General features: G+C 45.5%; 1 pseudogene; it reads left to right on the top strand.

Annotated features, from left to right (window-relative positions):
- The first annotated feature begins 2,744 nt into the window (after positions 1 to 2,744).
- LOC138248901 (zinc finger protein 709-like) overlaps positions 2,745 to 15,913 on the top strand; it is a 34,547-nt pseudogene continuing 21,378 nt past the window's right edge.

Below are 15,913 nucleotides of genomic sequence, written 5' to 3'. Positions count from 1 at the left end.
TGTGGTGAAATCAAGTGATTCAGTGAGTATCAGTGAGCAGCTTTGTCTGTATGGTAGCTGAAAATGCTACCAAAAGACCTTCTGGTTTACGTACCACTCACTGGCGTGCAGGTGCTTCAACCTAGAGCTCGTCAGCCTCACAGACAAAGCTGCTCTCTGCTGATAAAGGGCTGAACCCAGAAACACGTGTCCAGAGATTTACAGAACTTGCTGCACCTACTAAGGTGAAAAACTGCAGTTTACTTTATGGATATAAAACAAACTTTGACTGCATTTACCATGATGCATTGGGGCTGATTGCATGCTGGAGTGTGAGGCAGGGTTCTCCCTTTCTGGTTTTCCTAAATATTGAATAAATATGGCTGTTGTGAGAGCGTTTTTAATGGAAGTAAATCATGCCTACTTTAGATGTGCTTTAGTTAGCATAACTAGGCCGCAGCCAGCTAGTATTGACAGCCATTCATATTTGCAGGAGAAATGCGTACGTATATTGTGTGAGCAAGGTTTTCCACGTGCATGTGGCTTTGTGTGCCTTTCCATTTGAAGAAAATCTTTGAAATTGACACCTCAATCTCAAATGCAAAAGGTAATATGTGTGTTCTCTTAAGGAACCTATGTTTAGGATGTTTCTTTGTTTTGTAACTTTCGGAAACTGCTGCAGATGTTCTGTATATGTAATTCATTAGGTGATCAAGCTATTGTATAGCATAAGATGTCAGCAAAAGCAAGGTGTAGGATGGAATGCTTGAAATAATCTCAGGCAGCGGTAATCTACCGAACCGCATCCCAGTCTATTGTTTTTCTCCCACCATGCCACTTGACATAGCTCCGTGCATATCAGTCTTGACCCTGCTACAATAGGACCAGTCAAGCCCTAACTACCAGGCCTGGTTCCCTATGAACTAGAACACACGCAACCCAGGACCAGAAGAGGAGGTGAACAGCCTCCCCCGACAACAGACTGAATTCTCTTAGCGATAAACACAAGAATAATCTCAGATTCATCTGATTTCTAGAGAGGATGGAGGGATTAAATTTCTTAAGAACCTCTGTCTACTTGACAGAGCCTGAAAATTGTTACTACTGCTTTTATGTAGAAAGAGTATATAAAGCGATAATTAGTAAGCCTTCTCCCTCTGAGGCCGGTGATGGCATGATTCCCCCTACTAACAATTTAATTTTCGTATGTAACACTGGAGCAAAAGGGGAGACACTATTTACCTATAATAATGGTATTCCCGAATGATACCCCTATGGGTCAGAAACAACGGAAAACCTTCAACCACATAAAGCAAAAACCGAGGCCCTTGGGGTTAAAATATATGCTTCTATGTCTGCCAAAGTCAAGGTGATATTCCAGGCCAAACAGAATCCTTGATATGGCTTGAGGAAAGACCTTGGCTGCAGAATGACACTGCTTGTAAAAGACGGCTGGTCTCCACTCCCACCCAGACTATGAGGCCCAAGGCGCATCAAACTTGACCCAAATGGCAGACTAACCTGGGGACGAGTGTGGTGATTGGCCCCGCCACACTCTAGGGCACAAGAACTACCAAGGACAGGCGACTCATCGAATGCCGATGATGACTCCAGGAGAGGAGACGAGAAGAGACACGCAAAAGGAATAGTTCCTACAAAGTTAAGAGACGAGAGGGAACGATCACCTGACATGATTACAGGCCAACCATACCACACCAAGAGATGACTGGTCCTGGTCATAAGTGGACACAGTTAAACAGTGTTCACAACCTGCTCATAATTCAACCGAGTTAAGTAAGGGATGTACTTGAAAGAAGAGCCCTCTTTGCTCTTAAGAAGCTGCCCAAAGCCATAGTGAACTACCAAAAGAGATGGGACTCTTGGTATTGATTGAAACAACCTCTTCTTCCCCCATCACCTGTAAGGAGCTTAGCAGAGCGAGCACTGAAAATAATTGAACTCTATCAGATTATTGTTGAGTTGCTAGTTAAATAGGTGTAGTTTAGATAGATGTATGATGGAGGAGTGTGGGCAACAGACTGTTCCACATGTTAAGGTGGTTCTATGCTCAGTAAGGACAGGAAAGGTTCTCTCCTGGATCGTCAACTGCCTCGAAATAAAATCAAAAGCGGAGTTGACACCCCAACACCCTCCAAAATCGGGGTTACACCGGACACCCCAACACCCTCAACACTCTGGGTTACACCGGACACGTCAACACCCTCCAGAATCAGGGTTACACTGGAGACCCCAACACCCTCCACACTTGGCCACCCCAACACTCTCCAGACTCGGGGTTACACCGGACACCCCAACATCCTGCACACTTGGCCACCCCAACACTCTCCAGACTCGGGGTTACACTGGACACCCCAGCACCCTCCAGAATCAGGGTTACACCGGACACCCCAACACCCTCCACACTCTGCGTTACACCGGACACCCCAACGCCCTCCACACTCGGACACCCCAACACCATGCACACTCTGGGTTACACCGGACACCCCAACGCCATGCACACCCTGGGGTACACCGGACACCCTACAGAATCGGGGTTACCCCGGACACCCCAACATCCTCCACACTCGGGGTTCGGTCCCCTCTTCCTGCGGCCGCAGCCGGTTTCAGCCTCGAGGCCTCCGCGGGGTCACTGCAGCCTGTGGCTCCCTCCGTAGTCCTTTCTCCCTTTCAGTGACTCCCAGTCCCGTGATCTCCTCTTCCGGGTCAGCGAGGGCAGAGGCAGCACCAGCAGTGAATGACGTCACTTCCGGTCTCTTCTTCCGGCTCCAGCAGCTCCAGGGGTGGGAGGATCCTGTGTCTGTGCGGAGACCCCCTCAGGCCTGGGACTGAGATCTTCCCCCTCCCCGGGCTCTGTGGAGGTAGGAGGCTGACTGTCCACTCTCCCTGTCCCAGCCCTCCTGTCCCTCCTCTCCCTATCGCTCTTCCCTGGGCCTCAGTCCTTCTTCAGTAGCTGCTGTCTCTCCCCGGACCCACATTGTGCACCGAAGCCCCCCTCGCAGAGGCCCTGAGGCTGCCTGAGGCGCAGGGGGGCCTGATCTGCCCCGGGTGGGGTTGTAGTTTCATTTCTACAGCGCTTGATCACACTGACACGTTTGAAGAGACTACCGCACACTTCCTGCGGGTGGGACATAGATGGGAAAGCAACTACGGCTGTGAAGTGGTTTGAACCACGTGAGACACCAGACTTCATCTTTTGTGTTGTTTGCCACTGCATCTGTCCTTGATTTTGAAGTCCAAATGAGTGAGTAAAGAGACACAAAGCCTTGGATGCCAGTGTGTGGATGGGTTCAAAGTGTGAGTGATTTGTTGTCTATGTTGTAACTTTCTGTATTGTGCCTGTATGACAAAGACTGACCAGTCTATCTTAGAGCTAATATTTAGCTCAGTATGAATCTAAGGGCAAAGTGTGAGAAAAGCTGTGCTAGGCCTGCAGGTTTTGTCTTGGTCTGTATTGGATGTGAGCACAGGAAGTGGTCAAACATGAAACAATGCTATCCTTGCAAGGGTACATCCTTTGCTCATATACAGCATTGGTGTTCACAAACTATTTTGCATCGGACAAAAATAACGGTCTGTGGAAGCTTCTGCATTAACACGCTGGGCTCCGCCCTTCTCATTTTCGAGGCTGTATTTTTTCCATCAGTTCTCACTCTTAATAAGTGACTGGCTGCCTCACCTTACCCTCGAGAATCAGGAGACAAACAGTAATGGTGGGATGTCCACTGTGCATCTGTGGGCATCTCCCCATTGGGCTTGTCTTATTTTCCAGCCCTTGATTGCCATAGGAGAGGTGCTTCAGGAGTAACCTTATCACGCTGATAGAATTCAGTCTCGAAGGGTGTTGGTGTGATACAGTTAGACATTATGTCAACATCCATTTGACATCAGTCACGCTTAAGTTTTTAAGAAATAAACTGCCTACTTTGTGTTTTGACAGCGTTCACGGCCATAAAAATGGTGCTACATGCGTCTTAGGAAAAGATAAGATAACTCTGCTCATTGATGCACTTGCTGGAGAGATCCGTATGTAGCCTTGAGATTTATTGTGTCTCCTGCAAAACACACGGTGTAACATGCAGATGACAGATTTGTATTTTATGTAGATTGTTAAATGGATTACTTCTTTTGACACAGATATCACTTTATTACTTGCAAATCATGAATTGCAGCCCTTCGAATATAGCATAGTGAGCTATGAACCAGCATCAAGGAACTGCATGCAAACTGCAAAGCATGGGTTCAGAATTTCATTGGCTTTTTTTCTCAATCTGGTGTTATATGATGGCTAACCAGCATTTCTTTTCCGTTCAGGGTACAAGACCAGAGATCTGTATATGGCAAACTAATCTTTCAAAAAGCAAATTTTACACCAGGTCAGTCTTTTTCATCAATGGATCGAAGATTTTCTTGAGTGCCAGGGACAGGCACTGTTAGGGAATATTCTGCACCCTAGATATGGGAGTGTTGCCTCAGGATCAGACATGTTTTTTATTGTGCTTGATTCATAGTTTGTCAGGGTACAATACCATATATTCCTTCCCTAGCTATTGTAGTCATTTGTCGCTTGCATAATGGCCCTCTAGGCTTTTAGACTGTGAGTGTAAAGTCAGGAAAAAATACATGTTGGAGCCTGCGCAATTTAAGTCATGTTTCACTCGTGAAATTCTCAGCATGGCATTGTGGGGCCTATAATTAAGAATTTTAGCTATGATGGGCCTGGGGCTGCTCCCAAAGGTGTGCTTACTCCACTATAAACATGGGAGATAGTTTGTTGCCCCAAATAAGTCATCTAGCATTTTTTCAACTTATAGTGCAATCTTGCCTATATTGAAGGATTCAGACACTCCCAGGATGCTTATGTTGTTGCAGCATGAATGCACATTTAGGTATTCATTCTTGGCGTGCATGATTTTAAGCAACTTCTCAAGTTGTTTTGCACCATTTTTCTCTGTCTCATCATTTCATCGCTGGCACCTGAGATGCACCACTCTGCACTGCCCATCTGCTCTGCAAATTTGTGTCACTGATTCTGCATGTGGTAAAATCAAGATGTCAAGAAGTTGATCTTTTTATCAATTGATTGCCAGCTGTGTTGCATACCTGACAGCAGGGATTTAAAATCAGGTGCATTAGAATCTGAGCCATCCACGCCGCAATGTCCTGGTGGGTTCCCCCTTTTGCTGTATGGCATCCATATTTTATCTCTTTTTTTTTTTGGTCTGCTTTGCTCAACTTGCCACCGGAATTAAGTATTATTCAATAACATTAGGCATGGCACAGTTAGAGAAGCTAGGGCCTGGCAGTGGACCCCAACAGGCAGTTGCTACTCAGAAGCTGCTGAAGAAGTTGCTCCTGGAACTTTGAACTCAAAACACATGATGTGTGCTTTATGGAGTCCTTCCTTAAATATTGATGCCTGCTGGTGAATCACTAGTTGGTTAGTTTGTTAAATGGTCCTGATTCACATTTGGAACGAGAGCACACTTTGGTATAATCAATGAACAAAAACATCAAAAAAGCCAATTCTAGTAATTCTAGTTTCCTTTGTTCTTGATTTTATGATACAATAAAACAGCCAATGTGTTTCGTTCCTTCTGACTATGGAACTTCTTCAGGGTTGTAAATAGAATAATAACAGCATCATTTCTGTGCTAAAATAAGATTAAAAACAGTAAGTACACAAGTACTTCATCAAATTTTCTGCAACGAAAGAATAACAATCTTCTTACATTGGAGAGCATCAAAAATGATCTTGAGGAGATAAAGTGCAGTACTTCTAATATCAACACAGACAATTGTTTACATAACATCAATCCCAATGTTAAATTCTATACTAAAACTCATTGTCAATTTGACATAGAGATGTGGCTTGCCCAACTTGTATTTAATAAAAAAAAAAATGATACCATCTGTTTGGTCCTACCCACTTCTGACTTGCTAACTGGTCTTATGACATTAATAACAGAATTATATTGAGTTTAGAAAACACACAGAGAGAATCAATTCAAACTACCTATACCGTCATTTCCAGTCAGTATTTGTTTCTATATGCTGCAGCATGGTACTGAAGCTGCAATAGATACCTACCATTGATCTGTAGTCATTCAGCCATATTGCCCATTTTGCGTACAAGCGTATCATGTACAAATATGAAAAAATCATGTGTTAACATAACAATTATAATCAGATCTAATACCCGGTGTGGAAAAAAGGGGTACCCCATCTCCATTATGTTTTACTTATGCAGGCCGATGTGCTGAAGATCACCAACAAGCACCTCTGTTGGGTTCAGTTAGAGTTATAGGATTGTTGCTAATAAAGTCTGCTCTGTACTAGGTGGGGAAATAGTGATCACTGCTTCCCATATTGTAGCATAGTGCTGACGCATGACACCTGTGAAGACAAGAACATAGAGAGGTCACATGATTGAGCAACCCTAACTGTTGATCTGTTTGTGAAACAACAACGCCAAATTTTCCCTAGCCTTTGTTAGCAGTGCCAAGTAGTGAAATTATTTCTTTGTCAGAGTAGAAAATTATAGCAAATTTTGAACAACTGAGCCAAATGCACACACACACTCCTGCCTCCCCCCCACCCCCAAACTGACTTAGGGTGCAAACATCCCATCATCAAAGATGACATAAGGAGAGTAGCTTGAGACATGGCGACACAAAAGCAGGAAGAACGACGCAGGCCACAAACACCCCTTCATTATCATAAATAGTTTATTTCTGAATATTCTTTCCTTAACCCCTTAGCTGCTGGGCCTTTCCCCCCCCAGTGCTGAGCCCTTTTTTGGCTATTTGGGGTAGTTCGCGCTTAGGGCTTCATAACTTTTTGTCCACATAAGCTAACCACGCCAAATTTGCGTCCTTTTTTTCCAACATCCTAGGGATTCTAATGGTACCCAGAGTTGGTGGTTTCCCCTGGAGGAGACCAAGAAAATAGCCAAAATACAGTGAAAATTTTGTTTTTTCCAAAAAAATGGGAAAAAAGGGCTGCCGAAGAAGGCTTGTGGTTTTTTCCCTGAAAATGCCATCAACCAAGGGTTTCTGGTGCTGAAATCACTATCTTCCCACCTTTCAGGAACGGGCAGACTTGAATCAGAAAACCGAATTTTTCAACACAAATTTGGCATTTTACTGGGACATACCCCATTTCTACTACATTTGGTGCTTTCAGCCTCCTTCCAGTTAGTGACAGGAATGGGTGTGAAACCAATGCTGGATCCCGGAATGCTAAACATTTCTGAAAACTATACAAAATTCTGAATTCAGCAAGGGGTCATTTGTGTAGATCCTACAAGGTTTTCCTACAGAAAATAACAGCTGAAATAAAAAAATATTGAAATTGAGCTGAAAACAACAGCCATTTTTCTTTGTTTTACTCTGTAACTTTTTCCTGCGATGTCAGATTTCTGAAAGCAATATACCGTTTTGTCTGCTGGACTCTTCTGGTTGCGGGGATATAAAGGGCTTGTAGGTTCATCAAGAACCCTAGGTACCCAGAGCCAATAAATAAGCTGCACCCTGCAGTTGGTTTTCATTCTATACTGGGTATACAGCAATTCATTTGCTGAAATATGAAGAGTGAAAAAGAGGTATCAAGAAAACCTTTGCATTTCCAAAATGGGATCAAGATAAGGTTTTGAGGAGCAGTGGTTATTTGCACATCGCTGAATTCCGAGGTGCCCATACTAGCATGTGAATTGCAGGGCATTTCTCAAATAGACGTCTTTTTTACACACTCTCTTATATTTGGAAGGAAAAAATGTAGAGAAAGATAAGGGGCAATAACACTTGTTTTGCTATTCTGTGTTCCCCCAAGTCTCCCGATAAAAATGATACCTCACTTGTGTGGGTAGGCCTAGTGCCCGCGACAGGAAATGCCCCAAAACACAACATGGACACATCCTATTTTTTTTATAGAAAACACAGCTGTTTTTTCCAAAGTGCCTACCTGTAGATTTTGGCCTCTAGCTCAGCCGGCACATAGGGAAACCTACCAAACCTGTGCATTTCTGAAAACTAGAGACCTAGGGGAATCCAAGGAGGGGTGACTTGCGGGGCTCGGACCAGGTTCTGTTACCCAGAATCCTTTGCAAACATCAAAAAGTGGCTAAAAAAACAAGTTTTCCTCACATTTCGGTGACAGAAAGTTCTGGAATCTGAGAGGAGCCACAAATTTCCTTCCACCCGGCGTTCCCCCAAGTCTCCCGATAAAAATGATACCTCACTTGTGTGGGTAGGCCTAGCGCCCGCGACAGGAAACGCCCCAAAGCGCAACGTGGACACATCAAAATTTTTGGAAGAAAACAGAGGTGTTTTTTGAGAAGTGCCTACCTGTAGATTTTGGCCTCTAGCTCAGCCGGCACCTAGGGAAACCTACCAAACCTGTGCATTTCTGAAAACTAGAGACCTAGGGCAATCCAAGGAGGGGTGACTCGCGGGGCTCGGACCAGGTTCTGTTACCCAGAATCCTTTGCAAACCTCAAAAAGTGGCTAAAAAAACAAGTTTTCCTCAGATTTCGGTGACAGAAAGTTCTGGAATCTGAGAGGAGCCACAAATTTCCTTCCACCCGGCGTTCCCCCAAGTCTCCCGATAAAAATGATACCTCACTTGTGTGGGTAGGCCTAGCGCCCGCGACAGGAAACGCCCCAAAGCGCAACGTGGACACATCAACATTTTTGGAAGAAAACAGAGGTGTTTTTTGAGAAGTGCCTACCTGTAGATTTTGGCCTGTAGCTCAGCCGGCACCTAGGGAAACCTACCAAACCTGTGCATTTCTGAAAACTAGAGACCTAGGGCAATCCAAGGAGGGGTGACTCGCGGGGCTCGGACCAGGTTCTGTTACCCAGAATCCTTTGCAAACCTCAAAAAGTGGCTAAAAAAACAAGTTTTCCTCAGATTTCGGTGACAGAAAGTTCTGGAATCTGAGAGGAGCCACAAATTTCCTTCCACCCGGCGTTCCCCCAAGTCTCCCGATAAAAATGATACCTCACTTGTGTGGGTAGGCCTAGCGCCCGTGACAGGAAACGCCCCAAAGCGCAACGTGGACACATCAACATTTTTGGAAGAAAACAGAGGTGTTTTTTGAGAAGTGCCTACCTGTAGATTTTGGCCTGTAGCTCAGCCGGCACCTAGGGAAACCTACCAAACCTGTGCATTTCTGAAAACTAGAGACCTAGGGCAATCCAAGGAGGGGTGACTCGCGGGGCTCGGACCAGGTTCTGTTACCCAGAATCCTTTGCAAACCTCAAAAAGTGGCTAAAAAAACAAGTTTTCCTCAGATTTCGGTGACAGAAAGTTCTGGAATCTGAGAGGAGCCACAAATTTCCTTCCACCCGGCGTTCCCCCAAGTCTCCCGATAAAAATGATACCTCACTTGTGTGGGTAGGCCTAGCGCCCGCGACAGGAAATGCCCCAAAACAGAACGTGGACACATCACATTTTTTCATAGAAAACAGTGCCTACCTGTGGATTTTGGCCTCTAGCTCAGCCGGCACCTGGGGAAACCTAGCAAACCAGCACATTTTTGTAAACTAGAAACCCAGGGGAATCCAAGATGAGGTGACTTGTGGGGCTCGGACCAGGTTATGTTACCCAGAATCCTTTGCAAACCTCAAAATGTGGCTAAAATACCACGTTTTCCACACATTTCGGTGACAGAAAGTTCTGGAATCTGAGGGGAGCCACAAATTTCCTTCCACCCAGCGTTCCCCCAAGTCTCCCGATAAATATGATACCTCACTTGTGTGGTTAGGCCTGGTGCCTGCGACAGGAATAGATCACACAACGGTCAATGTTGGTCCTTACGTGAGGCAGCTGTTGACCCTGGGGTGATCCATTCCTGACACAGGCACTAGGTGTAGGCACTCAAGTGGGGTAGTGTTTTTATCAGGACAGGTGAGGAGTCACTGGGTGGTAGGAATGTTGTGGATCCCAGCATATTCCTGTAGTTTGTGTGACAGAAATGCGAGAAAAATAGAGTTTTTTCTCAACATTTCAGCTTTGCAGGGTATTCTGGGTAAGAAAACTTTGGGGAATCCACACAAGTCACACCTCTGTGGACTCCCCCGAATGTCTAGTTTCCAGAAATGTTTGGGTTTAGTGTGTTTCTCTATATGGCCGCCGAATCCAGGACCAAAAACACAGGTGCCTGCCTTACAAAACCAGTTTGTTTTGCCATAGACAATTTTGATGTCTCCACAATATGATTTGGGTGGTGGAATTTGGGGCTGAACTAAATTGGTGAGCTCCCAAGAGAGCACTCTCTCTCTGCTTGCCGCCGCATTCACCTGCTCTCTGGGTTGGCCTAACCCACTATTACCCAGTTGCACGAACAGCTTGCGAAGGGACAGCAGGACTGTCCTCATCACCTCCCTCATAATGTACTGGAAGAGGAGTTTTCGAATGGGACTCCTCTGACTGAAAAATCACTCCCAGAGTCTGCGCCATTGTCCTATCCCTCAGATGCTGTCTCAGTATCTGATGTCTCAGTCTCTGATCCTATGTCAGAGCGGTCCTCTATAACCCGAGTGCAGGCAGCAGTCATCCATCAAGATGCCATCTCTGCTATTGGCTAAACTGTTGCTCTAAAACACTAGCCTACGTAGACAGTCACAAAATCGATGGTGTGTGTGAGATACGTGCAACAGTAGAGGCCACCTTACCTGCGCTTCTTCCCTCAATCAGCACGTACTTTCAAGACACTCAAAAAACACCTTGTCACATACCATTCGTCACAGTCTTTAGCACCTCCTGCGCCCAGTCCAACAATCATTATTGGTGCTCCCACTCCCTCCTCCTCGGATTCCCTCATTACCACCCAGCAAAAGTGCCCTTCATCTCTCCATAGACTTTACTAATGTACTCAGCTATTTACATAAAATACAGATGTGCTCTTTGCAGTAGGCATATAAACCTTCTGCGCTTCTTTATGGCACTAAAACTGCCACTAGACAAGTCGGACCCTTTTCCCCCCAGGGAAACCACACACATATTGACAAAAGTGATGTATATATGACAGCCAACCACCTGAAACTCAACTCAAGCAAAACCGAAATAATCCTCTTTGGCCCTCACCAAAAAAACCTGGGACCCCCCATGGTGGCCCACCACGCTAGGCCCTGCACCCACCCCCGCCAACTACGCATGCAACCTCAGCATCATCCTAGACTCCTCCCTCTCTATGACCCAACAAATCAACGCTCTTACCTCCTCATGCTTCAACAAACTCCGTATACTGAAAAACATTAAAATGGATCCCCACAGAGACCAGAAAAACTGTCACTCACGCACTCATCAGCAGCAGGCTTGATTACAGAAACGCCCTCTACGCCGGCACCACTCTAAAACTCAAGTGCAAACTACACGCATCCAGAACTCAGCAGCACGACTCATCCTCGACCTCCACCGACACGAACACATCTCTCCACACCTCAAATCCCTCCACTGGCTCCCCATTGACAAAAGGATCACCTTCAAGATCCTCATCCTCACACACAAATCACTCCACAACACAGGCCCTGCCTACCTCAACGAGAGTCACCTTCCACACCCCCACACGAAACGTCCGTTCAGCTGACCTCTCTCTCGCCTCTGACCCCCGCATCAAACACACCACCACCGGGGGCAGATCCTTCTCCTACATTGCACCCAAAACATGGAACGCACTCACAACCCACATTCGCAAGACCCAAAACCTACTTCTTTTCAGGAAGGGCCTCAAAACCTGGCTTTTTGAACAGTGAACCTCCTAGCCCCTTTCCCTCTCCCCCGTCCCCCCCCCAGCGCCTTGAGACCCTCACAGGTGAGTAGCGCGCTTTATAAATCTCTTTGATACAGATCTACCTATATATATATATATATATAAATATATATCTACATAGATATATCTATAGATATATCCATGTACCTAGATATATCTATCTACATAGATATATATATATATAGATATATACATATATATTTTTTTAGTTGTTGTATGGTTTCCTTGGGGGCCAAAATGGCCCCCAGGGAAACCCTACAACATCTAAAAAAAAATTGCCCCCACAGGGGGTCACCCTGCCCACGGGTGACCCCCCTGTCATTTCATTTTTTTTATTTTTTTATTTTTTTTTTGAAAAAAAAAAAATCCCCTGGGGGGGGGGGGGGGGCGCGATCGCGCCCCCCCCCCCCCCCCCCCCCTCCCCAGGGGGCACCTACCTTTTTATTTTTTTAGGAAAATTATCCGGGGGGGGGGCGGCCCGTTTTCCGGGGGGGTGCTGCCCCCCAAAAGTGAAATCCCTGGTGTCTAGTGGGGTTTCCTGGCCCCCGATCGCAGCACCGTTTCAGAAGGCCTCATAAGAAAGGGGAGACTCTCCCCTTTCTTACGAGGCCTTCTGAAACTGTTTCTGGCCCCCGATCGCAGCACAGCTGCGATCGGGGGCCAGAAACAGTTTCAGAAGGCCTCGTAAGAAAGGGGAGAGTCTCCCCTTTCTTACGAGGCCTTTTCAAAATGTTTCCTGACCCCCCCGATCGCAGCTGTGCTGCGATCGGGGGAGCCAGGAAACCTGAAAGCGTTTCCTGGCCCCCGATCGCAGCACAGCTGCGACCGGGGGCCAGGAAACACTTTCAGGAAGGCCTCGTAAGAAAGGGGAGACTCTCCCCTTTCTTACGAGGCCTTCCCGAACGTGAAAAAGGCCGTTTTCCCCATGAAAGCAGGAAGCGGCCGCAAGGCTGCTTCCTGCTTTCATGGGGAAAACACCTTTGCAACGTCAGCGCGCCTCGCGGCGCGCTGACGTCACAAAGGGGCGGGTGGGGGGCGGGGGGAGACACAGTAGCTTCCGTGTCTCCCGGGGGGGGGGGGGGGGAAATAAAAAATAAATCCTCGGGTGCGACGCACCCGAGGATTTATTAATGCCCTTCCTGGTGTCGGCCACTGGTCGTGACCCGCACCAGGGAGGGTGTGTGGGCGTCGGCCAGTGGCCGACGCCCGCATTTAAGAGGTTAAAACCACAATACAACATGCAAATCATCCATAGTAGAATATGAAATATAAATATATCATAAATCCCAAATGTGCAAGTCAGTACGTTTTTTTTAAAAAAGATTAAAAAGCCATAACTGGTGTTTAATAGAACAATTAACTTCACCATCACCTCAGTAAGAGGGGAACGTAAATTTGAGTGGCTAATATTTATTATCGACAATAAATATTAGCCACTCACATATATGTCACCATCACAGTAAGAAGGGAACGAGTAACCCTTCGTTAAACACAAGAAAGAAACTCCCAAATATTTATTAAAACGATATGGGAATGCCCAGTTCTGCCTCTGTAAGCCCATAAAGCCCCAATGACCTCCGTGCAATTACAGGCACCCACAAGGGTTACCTACTTTTAGGGTCCTCGCGGACAACCCTTCATTCCACGGGAGGCCGCCTTCTTGGGGAAGTTAGCGGTCTAGTGGTGCACGCTTTAGCATGCTGAGATACAAGAGCTGCTGCACATTTAAACTCTGCTCCCATGTGAGCATTCAAGTTTCAGACCACGTGGAGGTGAGCATTAGGTACAAAGCGGGAGTGTCGCTTTGAGGAAGTAAGTGCCCTTTGAACATTGCTTACATGGTGCTACAGATAAGGTAAGACAAATCGATTCTAAAACTTTGCCAAATCTTTAGAGTGTGACTACAAGCACACCCCCCTCCCGGAGGAGCTATGATATGAGAATCCAAATACTACTGAGTAGGTTACGCATGCACCACGTGTGTTCTGTTTAGTGTGTTTCACGTGTTTACATGTTTTAAATGTAGTATGTCTTTTACTGTTGATTGTGAGAGTACTTTAGTCTCTCAGTCCTGATATTCACGAGTGCCGTTTCCCACGAGTGGGGTGCAGTTTGAAAATAGGTGGCACCACACCCACAAACAACATAAATAGCGGCCCATTACAAATGGGGGCAATGATAACTATGCCTCTCTTGTATTTCCAAAGGTATCAACGACGGACACACTAAAAACAACAGTATCATCTTGTGACACCACATTAGTTAGGTGAATTGCACCATATCACAGAGCATGTATTATTTATACTTTCATTAGAGGTAGTCAAACAAAGAGTGGCACCAGGGAGTCCACCTTGGTCCTGAAGAGGAGCCTAGGGGTAAGGCTCCAAAACATGTAGACTAGGAAGTCAGGTACACTACATGCCCCTTTTTAATCATACCGCCTCTAAGAGATCTATTAAATCATTGGAACTACTAGGAGACAGGTATTTTAACTCACCCAAGACCACACCACTCCTATCCCTCCTGTGATTCACATTGACAAGACTACATCAGTGCTCCCACGTATCCAGTAGGTCGTAGCACGCCCGCTCCGTAGCGGAACTGGAAGAAACCCAATAATGAAGCATGCCACCAAGGGGTAAACCTGGTGGGTGAGGGTTTTTCTATCCATCATGCGGTATTTCTTTTAGCTGGGCCTCTTTTGTAATGTTATATAGGCTACAAGGAGGACAGACCCAGCCCCACAACCTCCTTCTCCCTCCTTCTTTTTGTATAATTCATCAACCCTGACTTTAGGTTAAAAACTTTGCTCTAAGTAGCCAAACAGATAACAAATAGTTTGACATACTATGTGCAGTTAAAGTCCTTTAAAGATTGTGTACATCGAAAGCTCCTATGTACTGGAATTATTATTTTTGTTTCCTTTGGGGAGCATATTCCTTGCAGAAGAGAATTAGATGGTCCACTGTCTCCATCTCATAAATACAGTCGGGCATTTATCAGAGCTTTCTGTTTGATGCATCCAGCTTTCTCAAAAGCTCCTAATATTCAGAGTACCTTATTTAAATTGGAGGTACATTTTCTTGGCTAAACGTGGTAAAGCATAATCCATGAATGGTTCAAACGAAGGTGGCATTTTAAAATTGACAAAACCTCCAGTTTTACAGTTCTGTAAACCTTCTTTTCCTTCACAAGTTCCAATACTTTTCTTTGATAGATGACCTGGTAATTATACTCCTCTCTTCAGAATGTAGCCAGAATCTTTTCATTCCCACCCTGATCAATATAAATGTAATATAAGCCAACCAAGGTAGCTTAGCTCTGTTAGTACAACTGAGGTATCCTCTTAGACCACCTATATAAGGTGCCAGCTCGTCTGTTGACCAAAGATGATGCCCAACTAATCCTTGTCAACGATGGGCCTTCTGTGCAATATGATTGTGACCCAAGTCTAAATGTAATGGGACAAGGGGGGTGCACTGTGGAAGTGCTAGGAGAGATCTTAGAACTCTACTCCCAGTTACGGACAAGATGTCACAGATCAAGTAGCCCCATATTTCTGATCCATGTAAACGGCCCACTAGGCCTTGATATTGAAATTTCCAGGGCTAGTGAGACTGCCCTTGAAACAGAGGTCGTATGCAGTTTGATACTCCTGCAAGGTAATATGACTTTTCTGTAGCTGCGAAATCCAAGACAACTTATGTGACCGCTTTATTCACAGGTAGTCAAAATTCAGGACACACTATTTCCTCAGTACCTTTTCTCTTGCTTATTTTAGGGAACATTTTGCTACGGGGACTTAAATCATAATTTGGTCCAGTTAGTATTGAATTCCATCCCTCTCTCTTGGCCAAAGAACTGATTTTTTAAAAGAAGCTGCTGCAGACCTTAGGGTATTTTGGACATTAACAGTGTGTCATCTGTAAACAAGAGGGCAGGGATCCTCTGTCCTGCTAGTTTCGGTGAGTCACAGATGCCCTTATCCAACTAGTTCACCACATCATTGATAAACAGGGGGAAAAAGCTTTGGAGCTAGAGCACACCTAACTCCCCTCTGGATTTCAATTTGGGTGGTAAGTTGCCCTTTGGTGTCCCATCTTACCTGCAAATAATTACTACTGTGTAATCATATCAAAATTG

Source organism: Pleurodeles waltl, chromosome 8 (genome assembly GCF_031143425.1).
Source record: "Pleurodeles waltl isolate 20211129_DDA chromosome 8, aPleWal1.hap1.20221129, whole genome shotgun sequence".
Taxonomy (NCBI): Eukaryota; Metazoa; Chordata; class Amphibia; order Caudata; family Salamandridae; genus Pleurodeles; species Pleurodeles waltl.
This window is presented reverse-complemented; position numbering and strand designations above follow the sequence as displayed.